Here is a 12,808-nt window from a genome sequence, read left to right as displayed (position 1 = left end):
GTGGGCACCGCCAACAGCGAGTAAGAGTAGTGCATGTTAGGTCACCGCTGCTCGGGTCCCAAGAAAGACACCGCTCTTCCCCACCTGTTGAAGCCAAGCTTAGTGGGCCGAACATCGTCGGCGGATTAGCTGCTTGGCGGCGACGTGGGGACGGAAAACTTGTTACGAATGCGAAGCTAGAGAGCGCCAAGGCATAATTAAAGAAAGCGAAGGCAATAGCCGGAGCTTCAGTTCTCGGGGCTCATGGCCGGGCATGGGGAACATGCACTGCCGATCATTTAAATTAGGTTTAGAGTATGGTTGGTCCAGTTTATATAAAAATGTAATGAATTACATCCGTTTTATATGAGAAATGTTCGAAATGTAATGAATTTCGTCCGATTTATATGAAATCCGTCGTGCTCGCACGAATTTCATCTGGTTAGTTCACAGTGGTTGAAACGTATGAAGGCAGCGTTGGATGGACGCCTCCTGCACCCTTGTCTGTTGACAGATGCCGAAGCAAGTTTGCGGGTCAGTGTTGGAGATGCCCTAATATCTGTTTAGTAATACTAGTAGATTTGGACTGTTGTCAATCGAACAACTTTAAAGTTTGACCATCAGTATATATTACTAGATCTTTTATGAGATATATTTTCATAATATTCAAAGCCGCCTCCCGCCCGACAGCCTGCTGGCGCCGTGTTGTTGCCGCCTCCGCGCAGCGCCGCTCTTCTCCTTCCTTTATCTCGCATGAACACACACCATGGAGAAACTCTATACACACACACACACACCAAGGAAGAGCACAAGAGCTTTGCGTAGAGGCCCTGCCCCTTGGTGTAGACATGATGGTTACATTAGCCCTCTCGGCTCGAACTTTTCTCATTCATCAGTACAACTTAAGTAGTACAATAGACTCACGCGCAGCCAAGGCAACAACCTGTCCGGTTCTCATGCCATGCACCACACGACTTGATCCACTAATCAACTGACCCATGCACTAACTACTAACTCCTAAGGTATACGGCCGCCCGCACGTACGCTAACAACCTGGACGCACCACACCAGCAACAGTCTGCGATTTGCAGCGCCCGCGCACGCCATGGTTTTGGGTACCGGACGGTAAATTCGGTTACCGTCCGGTAACCGCGTTTCCCGGTATCCCACGATAATTCTGTATCTCGAGCAAAAAGAATCAAACTTTTTGAATTTAAACTCCTAACGTCTAGTTAAATAAGGCGTATCTATACAAGAGACACATGCTAACTCGTGTCCGAGTGGTTAGTATCCTTTTCCCGCAACAGCGCGTCATGTGTTCGAGTTCTGCCGGCCGCACTTTTAATTTTTGAAGAAATGCACGCCACACTGTATACTGTAATTTTTACGAAAAATATGTGGGTGCGAGGGTCGAACTCGGGACCTGCATGTGCGTGAGTGGAGCAGACCTGCTTACCACTGCGCTAGTACCTGCGGACAGTGCATTTTGTGTTCCAAACTTATGTATTCTGGTCTTAAAAAAATTTGAATTCAAATTTGAATTTTAAATTTCGCTCGAATTTTTATCGGTATTTCGTGGTTACCGTGGTAACCGAGTTTACCGCCCCCCCTCGAGAAAAATGTTCCATTCGGAATCCAAAACCTTGGCGCACGCACAACCTGGGAGGCACCTCGCTTCCGCTGCGCCCGCTGATCCTATACCTCCGTTGACTTACGATCGCAGGCCTAGCCACAACCAGCTCGACTCGCTCTAGACACGAACACGGCAACGCACCGGCGCTCGGACTCGACCTACACTCATACACCATGACACACTCGTGATTTATTTCCTAACACGCCGCAGTGGTATAGCCTCTCTGGCGCCCACGGCAAGAGGGTCCGACATGGCCATAGCCTCGGCGAGATCATGCTCGCCGTCTGGCTCGGCAGCCAGGCCGACGAGGCCTTCCCGGAGGCGTACAACACGGAAGCTCCCTCGCTCTCGCTGTCATCAGAGGCGCTCACCAACATGCGCTCCCAAGTGTACTACTCCCCAAAGGTCATCTGTCTCAAGGTCGCCGTCATCGCGGCGCAGAACCTGATCGGTTGAGGAGATGGAGAAGTTAGAAGAAACTGAGCCTCTAACACCTGATTTATATGAAAAAAGAACCAACCTATGTGTTGAGTTGAATGATATTCTTGTGGATGAGGAACTATTTTGGCTTCAACATTCGAATGAACGTTGGTTGCTAAAGGGAGACCAAAACACGGCTTTTTATCATCGGGTTGCGAATGGTAAAAAGAGAAAAAACACCATACATTCCCTAACCGATGGGAAGGTGGTGATTGAGGGCACAAAAGATCTCCTAAATCATGCCAGCTCTTATTATAAAGAGTTATTTGGGCCGGCCAGAGGAAACATATTCCATCTATCCCCTGATACCTGGGATGAGGGGGAAAAGCTTGCTAGGGATGATAACACCCTACTCACGAGTGAGTTTACGGAAGAGGAAGTTAAAAGAGCTTTATTTAGTATGAAGAGTAATAGAGCCCCTGGACCGGATAACATCCCAACTGAGTTTTACAAACACTGCTGGGATTTTGTGAAGGGAGATCTAATGCGACTTTTCAAAGCTTTCCATGACAACACTTTAGACATTGCGCGCCTAAACTATGGCGTGATCACTTTGATTCCTAAGATGAATGGGGCCAAAAAAATCCAACAATACCGCCCCATATGCTTGCTTAGATGCCCCTATAAACTCATCACCAAGGTGCTAGATAACAGGGTCGCTGTTTATGCTGATAAGCTAATCAGTCGACATCAAAACGTTTTCATTAAGCATAGAAATATTATGGATGGGATCCTTACACTTCATGAGGTGTTGCATCATGCTCATGTCAAGAAAAAAGTTGGGGTGGTCTTAAAGTTAGACTTTGAAAAAGCCTACGACAAGATAAATTGGGACTTCCTCCTTGAGTGCCATAGGAATCGTGGATTTGGGCCAACCTGGTGTGGATGGATTGAAAAATCTTACATAACGGCACTGTGAGCATCAAACTAAACAATGAGGTGGGACCCTATTTCCAAAGCTATAAGGGAGTTTGTCAAGGTGACCCCCATTCTCCGTTTCTTTTCAATCTAGCTGTTGAAACCCTTTCGAAGATGATACGTAATGCTCAAAAAGAAAAGCTCCTGACTGGTCTTGCCCCTGACCTAATTGAAGGGGGAGTAGCTATACTCCAATATGCAGATGACACGGTCATTTGTTTTGAGCATGATAAGGATGCTGCTATAAACCTGAAACTTCTGTTATATGTATTCGAACTTATGTCGGGATTAAAGATCAATTTCCTTAAAAGTGAGGTGCTGTGTGTCGGGGGGGATGAGGACACACTAGCGTTTTATGCAAATCTGTTTAATTGTAAAATTGGACATTTTCCTATGAAATATCTGGGAGTGCCAGTTAGCTTCTCTACGTTGCGTGTCCTTGAGTGGGGTTTCATGGATGAAGGATTCCTTAAATGCTGTGAGGCCTGGATTGGTAATGCGGCTTCCTCTGGAGGAAGGCTGATTTTGCTTAACTCCTCGCTCACAAGCATTGTATATTACTAATATGGCTATGTTTCTTCTTCCGAAGACGGTGATAGTAAAACTTGACAAACACCGTAAACGATTCTTTTGGCAAGAAAATGAAGGGCGAAAACGGTACCATTTGGTTAGGTGGTCCAGAATTTGCAGATCGAAAAGTAAAGGGGGCCTGGGGGTAAAAGATTTGCATAAACAGAATGTTAGCCTCCTCACTAAGTGGTGGTGGAAATTGGAGAACCAACAAGGGTTGTGGCAGGAGGTTATATGGGCCAAGTACTTCAAAAAAGACACAGTTGCCTCTGTGAAAAGTAAGTTTGGTGATTCCCCTATATGGAAAGCCATTATGAAAGTTAAAGAGAATTACTTTGCAGGGAGGAAAGTGATCCTCAATTCAGGCAATCTGGCCAGACTATGGGTTGATCCTGTGGGAAATGAGCCCCCTTTACGTGATAAATTCCCTATGTTATACAATATATGCAATTATCAAGAAATCACAGTGTCAGACTTCAGAAAAGGGGTTGAGGGAGACTTTTTTAGAAGAAGACTTCACACGCCCCTTGTGGAGCAATGGAGAGAATTGGAGACGGTGGTGAACTCCTGGCCTCAGTCAGATGCGCCAGATGAGATTACCTGGGCTTTGGGGAAGAAGAAGAAATTCACAACCAAATCTGTCTATGAATATCTAGAAAAAAACGTGAGGGGGTGTGATTACAAATGGATATGGGCATCCAAGATACCCTTAAAAATCCAAATCTTCCTCTGGCAACTTTTTCAAGATGCCATTCTCACTAGAGATGTGATGAGCAGAAGAAATTGGGCGGGCAACCCCACATGCTCGTTCTGCGACGAAAGAGAGACCTCGCAACATCTTTTTTTCACATGTCCTGTGGCTAAAGTAATGTGGAGAACTGTTGGGTGTGTCCTGGGCACGGATCGATGCCCAAAAAATATGTGGCAATATTTTGCATGGTGCTATATGTTCATCCCTGATGGAGAAAAATTCTATACTTTTGGCCTGGCAGCTATGTGCTGGGACAAGACTGCCGTAACAAATTGACATTTGAATACAAACAGATGAGGTCTCCTTTTGAGGTTGTGTACTCAGCTTGCGGATATTTAAATTACTGGGCAGGACTGATGAATGGAGCTGATCGCGAGGCCATGGAGTGTGGAGCCAAAATGCTGAAGACCAGCGCGTCGACCCTGATGCGTATTTGTGCGGCGCCGGGGAATGCAGAACAAGATCGATCCTGACATGGAGGTCTTTTGCTACGTTCAGTCGTCCATGTGCATCGCTAGTATTTCCGATGTGTTTTTCTGCTTAAACTCAGGGAACTTTGCGGCTCCTGCGCGAGCTTATGTCTGAGCCTCCTGTGGCTGGTGTGATCGACTTTGGTTGCTTTTGGGTTGGTGATGTTGGTTCTGTCGGTGTCACTGGGTTTTCGCCCTATGGTAGGCTGCTCGATGACGAGTGTCTATTGTGGCTTTTCCAGTGATGCGCTGAGCTCGCATTTTCCTTTTCAGTTTCCTTCTAGTTGCAACAAACTTTGTATTTCTGTTATGAAAGTAATGGAAAGGGGTTATGCCCGGCTAAAAAAAAGAACCTGATCGGTCCGCCGCTCGCGCCCACAAACGCGAAGATCCAGATGTGCAGCCAAATCCGGCGGACGAAGCCTGGCCAGCCGCAGGGGTCGGCGAACCAGACGTGGAACGAGGAGTTGATGTTCGTCGCCAGCGAGCCGTTCGAAGACCCGCTGGTGGTGACGGTGGAGGAGAAAGTCGCCGGCAAGGACGAGCCCATTGGCCACGTCATCATCCCCGTGGCGTCGACGTACGTGCCAGGGACAACCTGGCCAATTCGCTGCCGTCGAAATGGTTCAGCCTGTCGCCCGGCTTGACGGTAGACGAGGTCGTACAGCTGGGAGGTTTTCGACCTCAGCAAAGTCATCACCATCGCTGTCTTCAACAACAACCACCTCTCCGGGCATGGCAACGGAACAACCAAGGACCAACAGATCGGCAAGGCGCGCGTCCGGCTCGCAATATTAGAGAGCGACCACGTGTACACGCACTACTACCCGCTCATGGCGCTGAGCCCGAGCGGACTGAAGAAGATGGGGGAGCTCCACCTCGCCGACCGGTTCACCTGCACGGCGTGGGCCAACATGCTGGCGCAGTATGGGTGGGCGCTGCGGCCCAAGATGCACTACACGAACCCTCTCTCCGTGCGGCAGCTGGACTACCTCCGGTACCAGACGATGGTGATTGTGGCCACACGGCTGGGCAGGGCTGATCCGCCGCTGCCTAGGGAGGTGGTGGAGTACATGCTCGACGTGGACTCGCACATGTTCAGCCTACGCCGGAGCAAGGCCAACTTCTACCGCATTACGTCGCTCTTCTCCGGCGTCGTCATCGTCGCCAAATGGTTCGACGACATCTGCAAGTGGAAGAACCCACTGTTGACGATGTTGATGCACGTGGTGTTGCTGAAGCTGGTGTGCTACCCGGAGCTGATCATGCCGGCCGTGTTCATATGCATGATCATTGTCGGGGCGTGCAACTACTACCGGCGGCCACGGGAGCCTCCACACATGGACACGATGTTGTCACGCTTGGAGCTCGCGTCTCCGAACGAGCACATAGATATGGTTATGTGGTGGTACCAGGATCTGGCGTACCCCGACGAGCTGGATAGAGTTTGACACGTTCCCGACATCCAAGCCAGATGACACGGTGAGGCTGAGATACGATCGCATCCGGAGCCTGTCTGGGATGGTGCAGACGGTGCTCGTCGACCTAGCTGCACAGGGGGAGCGCGCGCAGTCGCTGCTCCGGTGGCACGACCCCAGGTTGACGCCTGTCTTCATGGCGCTTTTGCTGGTGATGGCTGTCGTACTCTACTTGAAGCCGTTCCGGGTGGTGGCCATGGTGATGGTGCTATACTTCCTCCGACCGCCGTGGTTGCGGGGCAGGACCAACCTGCTCCTCAACTTATACAATCGTCTGCCACCCAAGTACGACGTGATGCTATAAGATTATTATTTTTCCATGTGATGATGTTGTAAGGTTGATGCATGCAGGAGTTGTCCTCTTTTATGTCTTCGTTTTGGTTGACTATATATGTTACCTTCTTAGAGCATCTTCCACACACGAGCTTAATAAGCCGAGCACAGGAAAAAACGCCTATTTGGCTCGTGAGGGACAAAAAACTGCGCTCGAACATAAGTTGTAAAATAGAGCGCGCGCAAAAAAGAAGCTGTAGCTTTAGCGCACACGGGCTGCGAGGCTGCAGATTTAAGGCGCCGGCTTGTGCGGGCGGGCTGCTGCATGTGGGGCCGTCGGGTTGGGTGCCGTGTTTTTGTGCGTTTGGTAAACCTACCGCGCGCAAAAACACTATTTCGGCGCTGGGAAACTACCGTGCGTCTATTGGAAATGCTCTTATCTTTATCTGTTTTATATCTACTTAGATATGACTTTTCTCGATTCCATAGAACATTAGTCACTTCGTTCTAAGTCTTATCTTTATTGGAACTAATTCTGTAAACATACAAAAAGTGAAAATCACTGTCAGAGTTGTGCCATGAAGAATAGAAAAAGTCAAGTGGTCTTATTTATTGTCTCTAATGCAGGACTTCGATTGTAATTCACTAGGCGCTATAGTGCTTATATCCGATGAAATAGGCAGGACAAGTGCCGATTCATTAGAAGATACCGAACTTTTGTTGATCTCAGAATTATCGTAAAATTCATTCTTTTTGGCCAATCAGTTTTGCATGACAACATTCTGCTTCTCCTGTCAAAAGAAAATGAAATTTAATTATTTCACTTTGTTCATTTGCCAAAATGTTCCAGAAGAATTGGTTAGACAAATGTTCAAGTGCTTCTTCTTATTGTGTAACAGCCACCAAAAAAATTCTATCATTCTCTTGAAATGTTGTATTACATGAACAGAAATGTTCACCTAATTTGTGATAAATAATTTTCATCAAAATAATAAATAGTAGTCAGGCGCTCTGCTCGGGTACAGCAATTCTGCGTATTTGCTTTGCTGTAGGTGCTGCATTTTTTTTTCTGTAAAAGCTCTGCTCGCTGCTTTGCTGAAGGTGTGTGGTCGTTCATCTCAAAAAGCAAAAAAAAAAAAGGTGCGTGGTCGTAGCTGCTGCTGATGGAGATTGTCACCCAATAGACGGTGTGTAGGCGAGTTTAAATTTTGTTTTTTGACGCACGGCGTGTAGGCGAGCTGAACTTCTAGATTACGGCAAGCGATATATAGACACGCGCCCCTTCGCACTAATGGCGAGCCCAATTAACGACTCCAAGCTAATTTTGTACGATGATCTTTGCCATTTTCCCCCTCTGTTTTGTAACGATGGGTTGGTTTTCTTTCGGTTTACATTTTTCCTTCGTTTGCTTTTCTTCATTTCGCCTTTTCTTTTCTGGTTCATTTTTTCATCCGGTTCTTACTGGGGTTCATATAGTTTTCAATGATTTTCCTTTTTTTGACCTTGTTTTTCTATTTAAAAATTGTCGAACATTTTATTATTATCCATGAATATGTTCTAAAAAATAATTTATTTAGAAATAATTTAATAAAATTATGAACATATTAAGCTTGAGATTATTTGTTATACTTCATGATAATTTTTTAAATGCATGGATATTTTTCACAAAAATCATGAACATTTGTTTGTAAAATCCATTATTTTTTTGTCGAGTCGCAAACAAATAGATGACCTGAATTTTGTCGAATCCCCAACAGTACAACGAGCGGGATGCCTTAAATGGAAAAGACAATGAATATCCACTGTGGCCTGCAGTAGACCAGTCAAGGGTATCCGTGCAGTGGGAATGCATATCCGCCGATGCCAACCATAGACTGGTTTTACCTTAGTACCTTAGTCTGTATAGTTTTCAGATGAAAATTATCCAAAATGTAGTGAATGTTGTCCGTTTTATATGAAATCAGCTGTGTTTGTATGAATTTGGTCCATTTAGTTCAAACAGTGGCTGACATGTATGTGAACGTTGGATGACAGTCTCCGGTATCAGTATCTGTGGACTGGTTCCCCTATCTATGGAAGCAAATATGCGGATCAAGTGTTGGAGATGCCCTAAGCTCCTCCATCACTGCATCCAGCGCGAGATCTGAAGCTAGGTTGTAGTGTCAAAAACGTTCTTATATTATGAACGGAAGAAGTACATGTTAATGGTGTTGCACGGTTGCTCGATGGGGCAGCCATTAGTTTAGTTTAGTTCCCTTTGACAGAGAGAACACCACGCCACCACCGTGAGATCTCAAGCCGAGTACTATTGTTTATAGATTGCTCCATAGTGTCCGTCTACAGATTTTTGTTTTCTTTGCGGGGACCCGTACGTCTACGGATTGGTCTGTCCGTGGATAAGAATACAGTAGCCGACCATCCAATCGCGTCTCCTGAACGTCCGTTCAGGTCAGGCTAATTCAAAATTCAAATGCATAGCATGTAATAACATTGCGTCCGATCACAACCAAAAAGACGACGATGTTCATAGTTATTCACATGCCCGATGACAAAAGTATCTCAGTACCGCCATTGATCGGATCGGTGCTAGTGGCCGACACACATCGCGCAACAACTCGTCCTCCCGCATGTCGTAGTTGTGTCCTCTACCCCTCGTCTTTGGATCAGAATTTGTCTGGATCAAAGTGGTCATCGTCTTCCTGCTCCTGCTCGCCAGTGTACGTGCACGACGATTGGTGGTCGACCGCGGGATGCAGGTGGTGGTGGTTCCTCCCTTCTCCTGGGTCTAGCAAGGTGCTGAGCGAAATCGGTTGCTAATGACGGCGAAGCTCATGGGCGCCGCTCTCTTTCTAAAAACATCGTCGTGGTTCTCCTTGGCGTGTATGTGTTTCAGGTGAAAATCATTGTCCGTTGTGGGCTAGATAGTGGTGACAGTTTGGGCCATTCTCCCTCTTAGAGGCGTTGTCGTGGAGCTTAGGTGTTTCCGGGCATTGCCTTGCGTTGTACTCAGTTCTTCATATGCTCTTTTTCAATAGCGTAGTCGCACGCATTCTGCGTGATCCAGTTATCCTGGGATCAACATTCTATGAGGACTACCCTAACACCTTGTATCTTTCGGCTGTGTACTATGTTTCGTTGTTGCTTTATTTATACAGTGGGTTGATAGTTAACCTGGTCATACTCTGAGGCGGGTCAGGTTCGGGCCAGTCATGGCAAAGACCTAACCAAAAATCCCAAGCGGCTGAACCGGCCCGGCCTGAAGAACACAAGCAGTGGCACTTTTAATTGAAATGATTATATTCAAGATATTATATTAATTTATTAGACCTATATTTTGAATAAAAAATAAATGGCCATTTCTAGGCTTTCGGGTCAGGGTTGGGGCGTAAAAGTTGAGCATGAACCCGGCCCAAAGCACATAAGCAGTGGCATTGTTAATTGAAATAATCATACTTGGGATATTATGTTAATTTATCACACCTATATTTTGAATAAAAAGTAAATGGTCATTTCTAGCTTTTTGGGCTTTCGGGCCGGGCTTTGGGTGTAAAAGTTGAGCCCGAGCCCGGCTTGAATGCCGAGCATTCGCTCTCGGGCTTCTGGGCCAGGTAGTCCGTGCATAGGCCAACTTGAAAGCTTGTCACAAGAGACGAAGACATCACGATTGCTATAATGTTGATGCACAAAACATTTTTTTTTCCTTTTTCTTATGCAAGTCTTTCAATGATGATTTTAGCAGACACTTCATTATAATTATTTTCATGAAATGGATCGGAGTGCTGCCAATTCATTAGAAGAAGGCGTACTTGCGCCGATCCAATAATTAAAAATCCAGAAATTATAGACGAGAAACATTATTTCTCGTTCCAAGATTTTGAAGTAAATTACTTTACTTTGTTCATTCGCTAAAGTCTTGCATCAATTTAGAAGAATCATTTCACATGGCTACAGTTAATGTTCAATTTTAGTTTTAGTCCATTTTTAGGTATAGTTTTTCTGTATATTGTGTAGCCATTTCCAAAAATATTTTGTCCTTCACGAGTGCTACCGACTAATTAGATGACGGTGAACTTGTGTCTATCTCGATTGTTTCATAAACTCCAGAAAATAACGTCCAACTATGTATGGCAGAGTTTAACTCTTGTGTCAAGATAAAATTGAAGGTAATTACTTCAGTTTTTTGTTTTGACAAAGTGTTCCTTCGGTTCAAAAGAATTGTTTCTTATGGTTACAATACATGTTCAATTATAGCTTTAATATTTTCCTTTTTTTGTGTAACCACTTGGAAAGTATATATATAGAACATTAAAGCCCAAGAATAACCGGAAAGCCCAGCCCACAAACAAAGAGATTAGGTTAACAACAACGTGGGATTTCGTTACTAATAGCCTGTTAGTGGATCGGTCTATTCGCTATGAGGAAGGCCTTGACGAGTGATCTATTTGTCCGTATGACAGTCACCCTATGGGCTATTTGGGCAGCAAGAAGAAAGGCCATCTATGAGGACATATTTCAGAGTCCGTTCTCGACCCACTGCTTTGTCAACTCATTTTTGAATGATATTGAAATAGTGAAGAAACCGGATAGTGTTGCAGTGAACTCAGCACCCGTGCGACCGTCACATTGGATCCAACCTCCTCCTGGCATGATGAAAGTGAATGTTGATGCGGCTACTAGGCGAAGATTGAGCTTTGGGGCGGTTGCTGCAGTCTGTAGGAACTGGGAGGGAGCTTATCTCGGAGCGTCAGTAATTTTGTTCAAAGGTATCTCTGACCAAGCAACCCTAGAAGCGTTGGCAGTCCGGAAATCAATGGCACTAGGACAAGACCTCCACCTGCAGGCGATTCATGTTGCAACTGATTGCAAAGGTATTGTAGATGACATCAGTCAGAAGAGTATCCCTAGCTATGGTGCTATTATACATGAGATCATAGATTACACTTGTAGTTTTTAGTCATGCAATATTGTGTGCATGAATTTAGGAGCTCGAATTTCGAGGCTCACAATCTAGCGAAGCATGCTTTGAAACTGGGGGCCGGCCGCCATGTCTGGCTAGGCAACCCTGGTGAACTTCAGTTCGTCCCTGTAAATGCGGTGACGGTTTAATAAAAGCTTCGTTGATTGTCTAAAAAAAACTTCACTCCGAGTGGTCGTTGACCTGCGAGGCTCATCCCCTCTTCCTCCTTCAGTAGTAGATCTGAATCCCCATCGCTTTCACTCGGCATCGTTTCGTCTCATCGGAGGGCGGCCTGTCTAGGTAAAGCAGTACAGTAGTAGATCTTGTCTCGTCTCATCGTCTCGGGGGCTGGGATGTGTATATGCTAGCTAGGTTGGTTTGCCATTTGCAAATGGGGATCCTCCGTCTTCTAGTACATGGTGCATGTGGAAGCGTGCATGCGATTGTCCCAAGTAGATTTGATTTAGTAATATTTCAAGTATGAAACAAAAAAGAAAATTCATAATTAGGAAGGACAACATATTATCTTACATTTAAAAAATAATTCAAATGTAAAAAAGATAAGATCTATAAGAATGAAGAAGTGAAATAAAAGATAACATATTATCTTACATTTTGAAAATATTTCAAATATAAAGAATACAACAAATATTAGAATGAAGAAGTGAAATAAAACATAACATTTTATCTTACAAACTAAAAATATTTCAAATATAATAAAGATAAGAAATATTAGAATGAAGAATTGAAATAAAACACACCATTTTAGTTTATATTTCATAAATATTATCAATATAAAAAAGAGAACGAACAAATGAAATAAAACACAGCAGAATTTGGCATATTTTTTTAATTTTAGTAAACATGTTAGAAATAATATAGAAAAAAAGAGATTTGATTTTAAATATTAGAAATATAAAAAATAAAAGAAATTTTGGAGTTAAGAAGTGAAAAAAAGAGAGTAACAAATTTAAGAATTTATAAAAGCTAATTATTTCTGCGCGCAAATAAGGCTGCCCTGGGCCAGCCCGCCCGAATGGGGCCCAAGGCAGAGCCGCGCAGGGCACAGTCGTGGGGTGGTGGGAGTTTAGTCCCACCTCGCCAAGTGGGAGAGCGCCGCACCGGTTTATATAACCGGCTGCGACTCCCCTCTCAAGCTCCTATCATATGCAGGCAGTACATTGCCTAACTCCTATCCCCTCTGCCCCATGGGGCCTATTAACAGTAGAGATATTCTGCACCACAGGCCTGCATCCTGGCCCATAACGGCTGGGTTCCTAGTCGTATGCAGGCCGTGGT

General features: G+C 45.1%; 2 pseudogenes; one reads left to right on the top strand and one right to left on the bottom strand.

Annotated features, from left to right (window-relative positions):
- Nucleotides 1-444: 444 nt before the first annotated feature.
- On the top strand, nucleotides 445-6,583 carry LOC125538552 (annotated as a pseudogene).
- A 98-nt stretch (nucleotides 6,584-6,681) lies between these two features.
- LOC125538551 overlaps nucleotides 6,682-12,808 on the bottom strand; it is a 29,711-nt pseudogene continuing 23,584 nt past the window's right edge.

This window comes from Triticum urartu, chromosome 2, assembly GCF_003073215.2.
Source record: "Triticum urartu cultivar G1812 chromosome 2, Tu2.1, whole genome shotgun sequence".
NCBI lineage: Eukaryota > Viridiplantae > Streptophyta > Magnoliopsida > Poales > Poaceae > Triticum > Triticum urartu.
The sequence above is the reverse complement of the archived record's forward strand: the minus strand, read 5'-3'. Positions and strand labels throughout refer to the sequence as shown.